Below are 11,009 nucleotides of genomic sequence, written 5' to 3'. Positions count from 1 at the left end.
ATACCGACTTCTCGCGGATATCTAATATATGGAACATCGACCAACTAAATTGGATCTACACATAACCTTTCCTTTTAACTATAAAATCCTACCTCGAACATCTCGGTGGTTGTATCACAACCGAGATGTTGGGAGCTAGCCTCATACATTTACATAATAGTATAGAGTTATCATTAAACTCACATGTTTGTACTAATCGTTTTTTGAAATTTTCTTGAAGGACAAAATATGGCTTAGCCCCCTAAGTCTACTTGACCCGACCCTCAGTCCAAGGGTACTAACTGTTGGCTCCGCTGTTAAAAATACCTAGACGATTTGGGTCAGGCAGAGTCGGGGTCTCTTAGGGGATGGGCGGTAGTACCACCTACTACCTCTTGGTGCTAAGTCCTGAAGGAACCTTCCCTATTCCATCACACATTGCTAGTCACTCTAAAGGTATTGAGGGTACTCAATCACCCCCCATTACAACAATACTTGCAATCTAGATGGAGTAGGGCTCCCTCTGGGGAAGCCGACAAAATATCACCTACATGGATCTATGTTGTCATCTATGACCCATCTGTGGGATAGGAAAAGCCCCTCGTGGCTTGGTTCATTGAGAGGACAATAGAAAGACCTTTCTGACGGCAAACTTACTGACTTTTACTGTCATCTATCCTCATGTAGATTTTTCTCTGTGGAATTGATAATATTTTAAATTTGGTCATCTCTATATACTGGATATAAAAAGACCCCTTCAGGGGCAAAAGGCAAGTCCCTTTTCAAGTGTGCGTAATTACTAAGTCTTGGGCCTCAGTTCCTAGACTTAAAACCCTTCAATGACATAGAATTGTTGGGTCTTAAGATTTAGCCTTTATAGACATTTCTGAGGACATGCGTTAAAATCCTTCCGAGTGCACAAAATTGTTGAGTTCTAGGACTTAGCCCATATAATAAGACACACTCAATAGGAACAAATTGTCGAGTCCCCGGACTTGGTCCATTAACAGAAAAACATATTCTCGTATGCACTCTTTACATGCATATTCCTCTCAATCGAACAAACCAGATCTATACTACTCGGTATTCAAATAATAATAAAATTCCTCAGGGAAAACACCAATGCTGAATTGACCGATGACTTTATTGATACATATACAAATATGTCATCACATACAGTATGACAAATAATTATGCTATGTTGTTTGAATTGCTTTATAGGTGTTAAACACAAAAGATCTATCCATTCAATGCATCCATCACATAATGGAAGACCAAATGCGAATACAAGGTTGACTTGTCCCTTGTGGTTCAGGTTGATGATGAGTGATTGTCAACGGGTAGCATTCTAGAGTAGTCAGTGGACTGACTGGAGTGTGAGATTATGTTGTGCAACCATGTTGATGGGCTTGTAGTGTGCAAGTATGGAGCACAGGGACAGTGGTCGATGGCTGAGGTGAAGGTCATACGGGCTCATGATGATGGACTGAGAGCGGTGAAGGACAAGTGTTGGGTCTTGGCTGACGGATCAGAGCACCCGGGTGACTAGTCGTGGTGACTGACACCTGTGACACACACTCACGTGAGGATGTGGCGAGGCGGGCCTTGTTGCCGGCATGGTCGAGGATCGGTAGGACACATGTCTAGGACATGGGGACGCGCACTAGGTGCGAAACTCACGACGGTTTGGTGGTTGAGCCTCAAAACCACTAGTGCTACGAATGGCGGTTTTTCAACTGGGTTTGGCCTCAAAACCCGGCGGTTTGTAATTTTAGTGGAAACTGGAAGCGACATGTGGCATGATCACGAAGGGTGCGTAAAAGCGAAGCAAGTCCGTGTGAAGTGTGTGGCCATCAAATGAAAACTCCAGGAGTTGGTCCATTTCGCCCCCGATGGAGTGTATAGACTCTATGTAAATAGGGGTAGATTAGGGAATGGAAATAACCCTCTATAAATAGAGATAAGGGCTAGTTAGTTCAGCATCTATTGCCTGCCATTTGTTTAGAGCACTTGTCTAGAACTCCTAGTTTTCCTCTCTAGATAGTCACCAGTTTAGCCGGGAGATCCACAATGTTCTATCGACAACCCCTATAATCTGCAACGATTAATCCGAGGAAGGGTCGCCAGTTCGGCCCACAGGTTTTGGTAGGCTTCAATCTCACTTTGTTCCCTGGCTGAATTTTTTGAAGTCTTGTGTTCCTGAGTTATTCCCTTCTCTTGAGGATTTGTACATAACCTTCGAGTTCTTATGATATGGATGCTATTGGGAATTGATTTGTGAGAAGATGGACTCTTTGGATCACTACGTACTCCCATACGGTGCAGTTTTTGGTCGTGATCCGAGTTGATTTTCCTTTGAGTTTGTTTTGAGAAAACCCCAACCAAACCCCATCACTCTCAGGATTTTGAATATGTGTATGGATTTTTGAGTTGCTCACGTTCATACTTCACCAGTAGACATATTTCGCTCTATGTAAACTGTCTGTAAAATTTGAGGACACTATGTGAAGTTTTGCCTACACAGCACTGTCGCTCTCAAGTCTGGCACTTTCAGGCAAAGAGATTCAATCCTTTTCTGCTTAAACTTCACGGTTCACCTTTCTCCCTCGTATCTTGCTGCTTGCAAAATTTGAGAGCATGTTGTAGAAAATTTGCAGTCCAGCACTACCGCCCCTACGAGTAGCACTACCGCTTGTTGTTTTTCTCGGACTTTGACCCAGAATTTTATATTGGACCGTTAGGGTCTTCTTTGGAGTTTCTTGTGGAAATTTTGGTTCAAATCATGTCTTTTAGATCTTGTTGAGCTTATACTTTTCTCTAGAACATGGTAGGAGCATTCAGTCGATTCATAGTTGATCTGTTCTTTTGTGGAGTGTTTTTGGTGTCCATAGAGGTTGGATTGAGTTAGGGAATCAAGTCACAGTGTTCTCGTATTTTGATAATTTGTAGTGGCTCCCATTCACCCGCTTTGGTTGCCTCACTAGTCTTTCAATTGGTATCGAAGCCGGGTAAGAATGTCCCTTCCCTAATCGGTTCAAAATCCAGGAAGGTGACATGGAACATGGTGTTGGTAAGCCACCGTTCTTTGATGGAACGAACTACCCATACTGGAAGATTCACATGTTTGTGTTCCTTCAGAATATTGGGTATTGAGTTTGGGTGATTTGCCTCGATGCTACTTTCGACGCCTAGAGTGCTCGAATAACTCCTATTCAGTTGGAGTTTTTGAACTTGTTTTGAGCTAAAATAGGACATGTACAAAAAATGAGCTAAAGGTATCAACCTATGACATAGACTTAGTGGACATACTCTAACAAACTTTTCTAAGTCATAGAATAGCTCCCAAGACCAACCAAATCAAACTAGAGAAGTTTTGGCTAAAAAGACTTCAACTCAGCTTTCTAGCAATCACCAGACCCATCCAATGTGGTACTAGACTAATTTACCAGAGAGCTGTACAGGTGGGCTCTGGTGGCCTAGTGCATTGGCCTAGTTCGGTGGTACACTATACCACTTTACGAGAGGCGCTCGCAGGGGCTTCGGTGACCTGGACCATCAAACCCAGAGTTCGATGTTGAATGCTCTCTTGTGTGTTTTGGTGTTTAGATAACAACACAATTAAAGGACTAACTAAGGTGTTGAGTGTTGAATAGGAACTCAGTGAAAATCTTGTAAAGTTTAACACATAAACTGAGTTGACTATGGATTGTGGACATCATAAGACAAGGGAAGGATGGACATTATCAAGTGGAATTCAATGTGCATGGCTTGGAGATAGTTGATTGAACTAAGGATGAAGGCAAGAAGGACTTCGAGGTACCAAGAACAAGAGAGAAGGTCAAGAGGATTGAGGTGCTTAAAGCTGTCGGTGTTTTGGGTCCGACCGCACACCCGGGGTTGCCCCTCAAGGTGTTTTTAGGAGTAGGACGGTGTCAACGACTGTAGCAAAATGGTTCGTGCTGATCGCACGAGGGACAATGGACAAGATTTGCAGGTTCGGGCCGCTTAGAAGTGCGTAACACCCTACGTCCTGGTGAGTATATGAGCGTGGTTACAAGAGGGTTCTCTGGATAGAGGGCGCAGAGAGTTTACGTGGGTGGCTAAGTAAAACAGGGTCGATCGATCTGAAGGGGTGCCCCCTAGGCCTTATATACTCGACCGTGGGGCAGTACATGTGATATGATAACATCAAGTAGCTAAAAGATAGTGAACCTCTTGAGTTTATCCCTACGTAACCTTCGCTGACTTATCCTCGCATGGCTCCGTTGCATGGGGGCTTCAGCGCGGGAAAGTCGGGTCTCTGTTGCGGTTCATTCGTTCGACGTTGTGGGCCGTCCGGGTTTGCACTAGTCCGGTCTCACGTCTTCTCTTCTTTGTTGGTTGCCTTTCCCTAGGCCCACGAAAGAATGACCTTACGAATTATTGGGCCCTTGGGCCTTTCGTGAGGCCTTTTACTTCTTTAGTGGACCCAGGGGATATCTATCCCCCACAAGCCCCCGATCTTTGGGTTGTGTCACACCCGGTTTTTAGAAGGTAAACCGAATGCGAACCATGTACGTGCCAGGATCAGTTATTCACGTACACAGCAGTTACATAACATGGACATCATCACACAGTGCTCAAATAGTATTAAAAGGGGAAATAATAGTCGATTACATCATACGTCTGAGACGTCCATATAGTTCTTACAATAAATCAAAGTGCGAAAACGAAACGTAGATAACACGGCCTTCACAGGCAGCCGACTGGGGGTTGCCGCTAACCCACACCTAGAACTCGTCGTAGTCTTGGAACTCCTGGAAGTCTCCTTCCACAGCTTCATCTTCTCCTGAGCAGTGGTTGCAATGCTGACAACCTGGGGGGGGGGGGGGGGTTTGGTGTGTAGAGCAAGGGTGAGTACACATCAACATACTCAGCAAGTATCCTGTTTGGCTGTAGTGGACTAGCTTTATGTGGGGATAAGTCAAGCAGTTGCTTTTAGTTGGTCAGGTTATTACTTACTAGTAGAAAGCCAGGTTTTAACATTAACCCAAGTTATTAACCCAATGTATCCTTTCCAAACGGAAAGAATACCACTTACCAATACCATAATCATAACCAGAACCATCAATCTCATTGCCACCTGTACCAAAATATCTCTGATCAAGTATCACTAATCTCTGGAGCTCCCTTGGCCGCTCATAACCGTGAGCACGGCTGATATATCAGTTTCATAACACTCTGCAGAGGTTGTGCACTTTACCCACAAGCCGTGATTCCCTCTTGCCTCGGGCCGATCAAACCCTTAAACACTACCAAGGTGAATAGGCAGGGTTTCACTACGTAGCCTTTACAAAGATTCCCCGGGGCTGTAGCCACCCGTTAGGTTTCCTAAATGCACCGCACTCCTCCCCAAGGGGCGAACCCAAACTTGGCAGAGCGAGCCGCATACACCGAGCCCCATTGACGGCACGACGGCTAAGTGAACTACATCCCGGATCCTCTAATTATTCAGCTAAGGGCACCCCATTCCACCCTCATGGTTGCACTGTTTTCCCGGGCGGTCATCCATAGAACAGGTCCTTACGGAGAGGCACTCGAGAAACCGCTCGAGTCCCCTTAAATGCCACAAGTATAATCATAAAGAAGAACGGGAAAACAGCGTATCATAGATAATCACATCATGTTCATTGATTAGAGTTGAGCAATAGCATCAGACTAAGTAGTAATAATCCGACCCAAATAGGTAAACAAGGACACGGATAACAAAAGCTAGTCAATCCTTAGGTATAAATGTGTAATGCGGGAGGTGAATTAAATAATGAATAGGACAGAGATAGGTCAAAGGACACTTGCCTCCACCAACCGACTGCTGCTCAGGGGCTTCTCCTGCGAATTCCTCGGGCTCTTCGACCGGATCGTTCTCTATGCGAGCGCAAACATACATACATCCATCCACATATTTAATACAAAAGAACAGTACACCATACAAGATAACAAATAAAGTGAATATGCACCAAGTATGACATTCGATAACGCATTTGTTATGGTTAGAAAGAAACGGGAAAGGTCTCGCAGGGGGTTAAATCTTATGCACTAACGACACAATTGGTTTTTAACAAAATAATTCTGTTATATATATTTATATATACTAATGGAAACCTAATCACTTTTAGTTGATCAACATTGCACAGGGTAAACAATTAACTACGTGAATCAATAGCATAACGGAATTTTAAATTAAACTTCCTATTTTCCCATAGCATGAACAGTGATTAGCCTACTTAAAATACAGTAATTATGATCACAGAAAGTAAATAAAATAAAATAAAAAAAAATAAAAAAAACAGAGGGGGGGGCGGTTGAACCGGCCCTAGGGGCGGTTGAACCGGCCCGGGGGCAGGCGGCCGAGCTGGGGCGGCCGAGCGCGGGGGGCGGCCGAGCTGGGGCCGGGGGCGGCTGAGCCGGGGCCGAGGCCGGCTGAACCGGCCCGGGACAGGGGGGCGCGGCCAGGGGGCCAGGCGGCCGGGGCGCGGGCTAGGGGCGGCTGACGGCCGGGCGGGGCGCGGCTGGGGGCGGCCAGCGGCCGGGCCAGGGCGGCCAGGGGAGCGGCCGGGGCGGGCCAGCGGCGGCCGGGGCCGGCTGGGCGCGGCCGAGGGCCGGCCAGCGGCGGCCAGGGGCCACGGCGGGGCTGGGGCGGCTGCCGGCGCGGCCAGGGGGCGCGCGGGGGTGGGGAGAGAAGAGGGGAGGGAGGAGAGGGAGGAGGGGGAGGGGGCTCACCGGCGGGGATCGACGGCGAGGGGCGGCCGGCGGCAGGGGGCGGCGCGGCGGCCTAGGGTAGGGGGCAGGGGCGGCGGCGGCTTAGGGTGAGGGAGAGAAAATGAGAGAAAATGAGAGGGAGGGAGAGAGAATTGGGAAAAATAGAGGGGGTGGGGGGCGGCTTGGGCCAATTGGGCCCAAGGGGGGGCGCCAGGGGGCGGCTGGGCCGGCCGGGGTCGGCCCAGGGCGCGGGAGAGAGAGAGAAAGGGGAGAGAGAAAGAGAGAGAAAGAAAGATAAAAGATTTTCCGCTTGTTCTCGAAATCCGATCTTTTAGATGAATGCGATTGCACTTTCAAACAACCAAAAATGCAAGGGCGGCATGGTGCATCAAACAACATAAAGTATTTAGGGTTTTTATACATACGGGAATTCCAAACCGAATCCCGCTAAACTTTGAAAAAGGTCAAGGTTTAGCGAGGGGAAAAAGAAAAGGAAAAGGTAACGCCCGAATTTTGGCGAGTAAAGAAAAGAAAAAATTCAACTGCAAAATTCGGGGCGTTACAAACCTATCCCCCTTAAAAGAATCTCGCCCTCGAGATTCAGGGCTGGCTAGCAAAGAGCTCTGGGTACTTGGCCATCAAATCATCTTCACGCTCCCAGGTTGCTTCTTCCTCAGAGTGGTGACTCCATCTGACTTTGCACATTCTGACGGTCTTCCTTCGGGTGACTCTATCTGCAACCTCAAGGATCTGAGCTGGCTTCTCAATATAGGTCAAGTCCTCCTGGACTTCAAGACCTTCCACTGGCAACTGCTCTTCTGGCACACGCAAACACTTCTTCAACTGAGACACATGAAAGACATCATGCACAGCAGACAAATTCTCTGGCAGGCTGAGCTGATAAGCCACTTCTCCACGCTTTGAGAGAATTTGATACGGACCAATGTAGCGGGGTGCTAGCTTGCCTTTGACTCCGAATCTTCTGACTCCTCTGATCGGTGACACTTTCAGATAGACAAAGTCTCCGACTTCAAAGCTCAGCTCTCTTCTTCTTGTGTCTGCATAGCTTCGCTGCCTTGATTGCGCTATCTTCAGATTCTCTCAGACCATCTTGATGTTCTCTTCGGCTTCAAGCAAAATATCTGGGCCAAACACTTGCTTCTCTCCAGGCTGATCCCATTGCAACGGAGTTCTGCAACTCCTTCCATACAGCGCTTGAAACGGTGACATCTTCAAACTGGCCTGATAACTGTTGTTATAGGAAAACTCTGCATAAGGCAATCGCTTATCCCATCCGGACTGATCTTGCAACGCACAGGCTCTCAACATGTCTTCTAGAATTTGATTGGTCCTTTCGGTCTGACCATCTGTCTGCGGGTGATAAGCTGAACTGAAATTCAGATGCGTGCCCAAGGCTTCATGCAACTGCTGCCAGAAATGAGAGGTGAACTGCGTTCCTCTGTCTGACACTATCTTCTTTGGCACACCATGAAGACAAACGATCCGAGACATATACAATTCTGCCAATACTGCACTGTTGTAGTTGGTCTTGACAGGTATGAAGTGGGCTGACTTGGTCAAACGGTCCACTACTACCCAAATGGAATCGTAGCCGGCTCGAGTGCGAGGCAATCCGACTATGAAATCCATACCAATTTCATCCCATTTCCACTGAGGGATCTGCAACGGTTGCAACAATCCAGCTGGTCTCTGGTGTTCTGCCTTAATTCTTCGACAACTATCGCACATAGCCACATGCTCTGCGATTTCTCTTTTCATTCCGTACCACCAGAATTTCTTCTTCAGATCCTGATACATCTTCTCACTGCCAGGGTGAATCGAATAAGCTGTCTCATGAGCTTCCTTAAGAATCAACTCCCGAATAGACTGGACATTGGGAACACACAAGCGGTCTTTGAACCATACCACTCCTTCAGCATCTTCTCGAAAGTCTTTGCCTCTGCCATCTAGAATCAATCGCCGAATCTCACTGATCTTCTCATCATTTTTCTGCGCTTCTTTGATTTCTCGCTCCAAGGTAGGTTCCAATTCAACTGTGACTCCTCGCGAATTGTTCAGAAATCCGAGACTCAACCTGTCAAACTCTTTGGCCAACTCATAAGGCATCGGACGAGCGACCATCAGATTGACTTGACTCTTTCTGCTCAAAGCATCTGCCACTACGTTCGCTTTTCCTGGATGGTAATGAATCTCCAACTCATAGTCTTTGATCAATTCTAACCATCTTCGTTGCCTCATGTTCAATTCTGACTGAGTGAATATGTACTTCAGACTCTTGTGGTCTGTGTAAACATCGCATTTCTGTCCATACAGATAGTGCCTCCATGTCTTCAGTGCGTGAACCACTGCTGCCAACTCTAGATCATGGATTGGGTAGTTCTTCTCATGAACCTTCAGCTGTCGGGACGAGTAAGCCACAACTCTTCCCTCTTGCATCAACACACATCCCAAACCTGTGTAACAAGCATCGCAATACACCGAGAAGGGCTTGTGCACATCGGGCAAGACTAGGACAGGCGCTGTTGTCAACTTCTCTTTCAGCGCTTCAAAGGCCTCTTGGCATTTCTGGGTCCACTTGAACTCAACCTTGTTGCCTAGCAACGCTGTCATTGGTTTCGCAATCTTCGAAAACCCTTCAATGAATCGCCGATAATATCCGGCCATTCCAATGAAGCTCTTGATTCCTCGAGCATCCGTTGGCGCTTTCCAGTTTAGAATGTCTGCCACTTTCTTCGGATCCACAGCCAATCCTTCTTTGTTGATTATGTGACCCAAGAACAGGACTTCACTGATCCAGAACTCACACTTGCTCAACTTTGCATACAACTGGTGCTCTCGCAATCTCTGCAATACCATCCTCAAATGATCTGCATGCTCTTCTTCACTTTGAGAATAAACCAGAATGTCATCAATGAATACCACCACGAACTTATCAAGATAATCCATGAATACACTGTTCATCAAGTTCATAAAGAACGCTGGTGCATTGGTCAAACCAAAAGACATCACTGTGAACTCATATAAACCATACTTGGTAATGAATGCCGTCTTCGGAATGTCCGAAGGTCGGATCCTGAGCTGATGATAACCTGACCTCAGATCGATCTTGGAGAACACACTGGCTCCTCTCAACTGGTCGAACAGATCTTCTATTCTGGGCAAAGGATACTTGTTCTTGATCGTGACTTCATTCAAAGCTCGATAATCGATACACATCCTCTTGGTGCCATCTTTCTTCTCCACAAACAAGACAGGGGCGGCCCAAGGCGAGGTGCTTGGCCGGATGTAACCTTTCTCTGACAGCTCATCAATCTGCTTCTTAAGCTCAACCAACTCTGGTCCAGATATTCTGTAAGCTCTCTTAGAGATGGGGGCGGTTCCAGGAAGAAGCTCTATAGCAAATTCAACTTTCCGCTCTGGTGGCATACCCGGTAAATCCTTTGGAAACACATCCGGGAACTCAGACACTACATTGATACTCTCAATTGGGTCTGCTTCACTGCTATCAACGGCCATCTGATAACAACTTCCTTTCTTTGGCTCAGGCGGGACTAACTCGGTCACCACTTCCTCTCCTAGTGGAGACACCAACTTGATTGTCCTTTTATCACAACTGATAACTGCCTGATACTTATCTAGCCAATTCATCCCTAGGATGACATCTATTCCCTGAGTACCCATTACTATAAGGTTGGCGGGAAACGCTATCCCCCTTATTTTCACACTTACATTTAAACAAATGCTATCAGCTCGAATTCTACCACCAGCTGAGTCAATTTGAATAGGGGTTGACATGGTAGTAATTGGAAGATTATGTGCTTCTACCCATGATGCAGTAATGAAAGAATGTGTTGCTCCAGTATCAAATAACACTTCTGCAATATGGGAGTCGACTGGGAACATACCTACTATCATGTCGGGGGTCTCCTGAACTGCTTCAGCCTCCAAGTGGTTCAGTCTTCCATGATTATAGCGCTGCTGAGAGCGGTTGCCTGCTCCAGGCTGAGACACATTCTGCTTTGCTGGGGCATTGGGGCCTGACTGCTGCTGGGCTGCCTTCTTCGGACATTGCATCACCCAATGGCCTTGCTCTCCACAGTGGAAACATGCCCTGTTTCCAACCTGAGCTGGTGCTGCCTGACTGTTCTGCTGATTTGCTGGGGCAGGAAGACGAGGTGTCTGCTGATTCTGCCTCTGAAACTGACCTCCTCCTGACTGATTGCTCTGACGATTCTGGTACTGATGCTGAGGATACTGCCTTTGGAACTGCT

Source organism: Zea mays, chromosome 6 (assembly GCF_902167145.1).
Source record: "Zea mays cultivar B73 chromosome 6, Zm-B73-REFERENCE-NAM-5.0, whole genome shotgun sequence".
In the NCBI taxonomy this organism is placed as follows: domain Eukaryota; kingdom Viridiplantae; phylum Streptophyta; class Magnoliopsida; order Poales; family Poaceae; genus Zea; species Zea mays.
Note: the sequence above shows the minus strand (reverse complement) of the source record.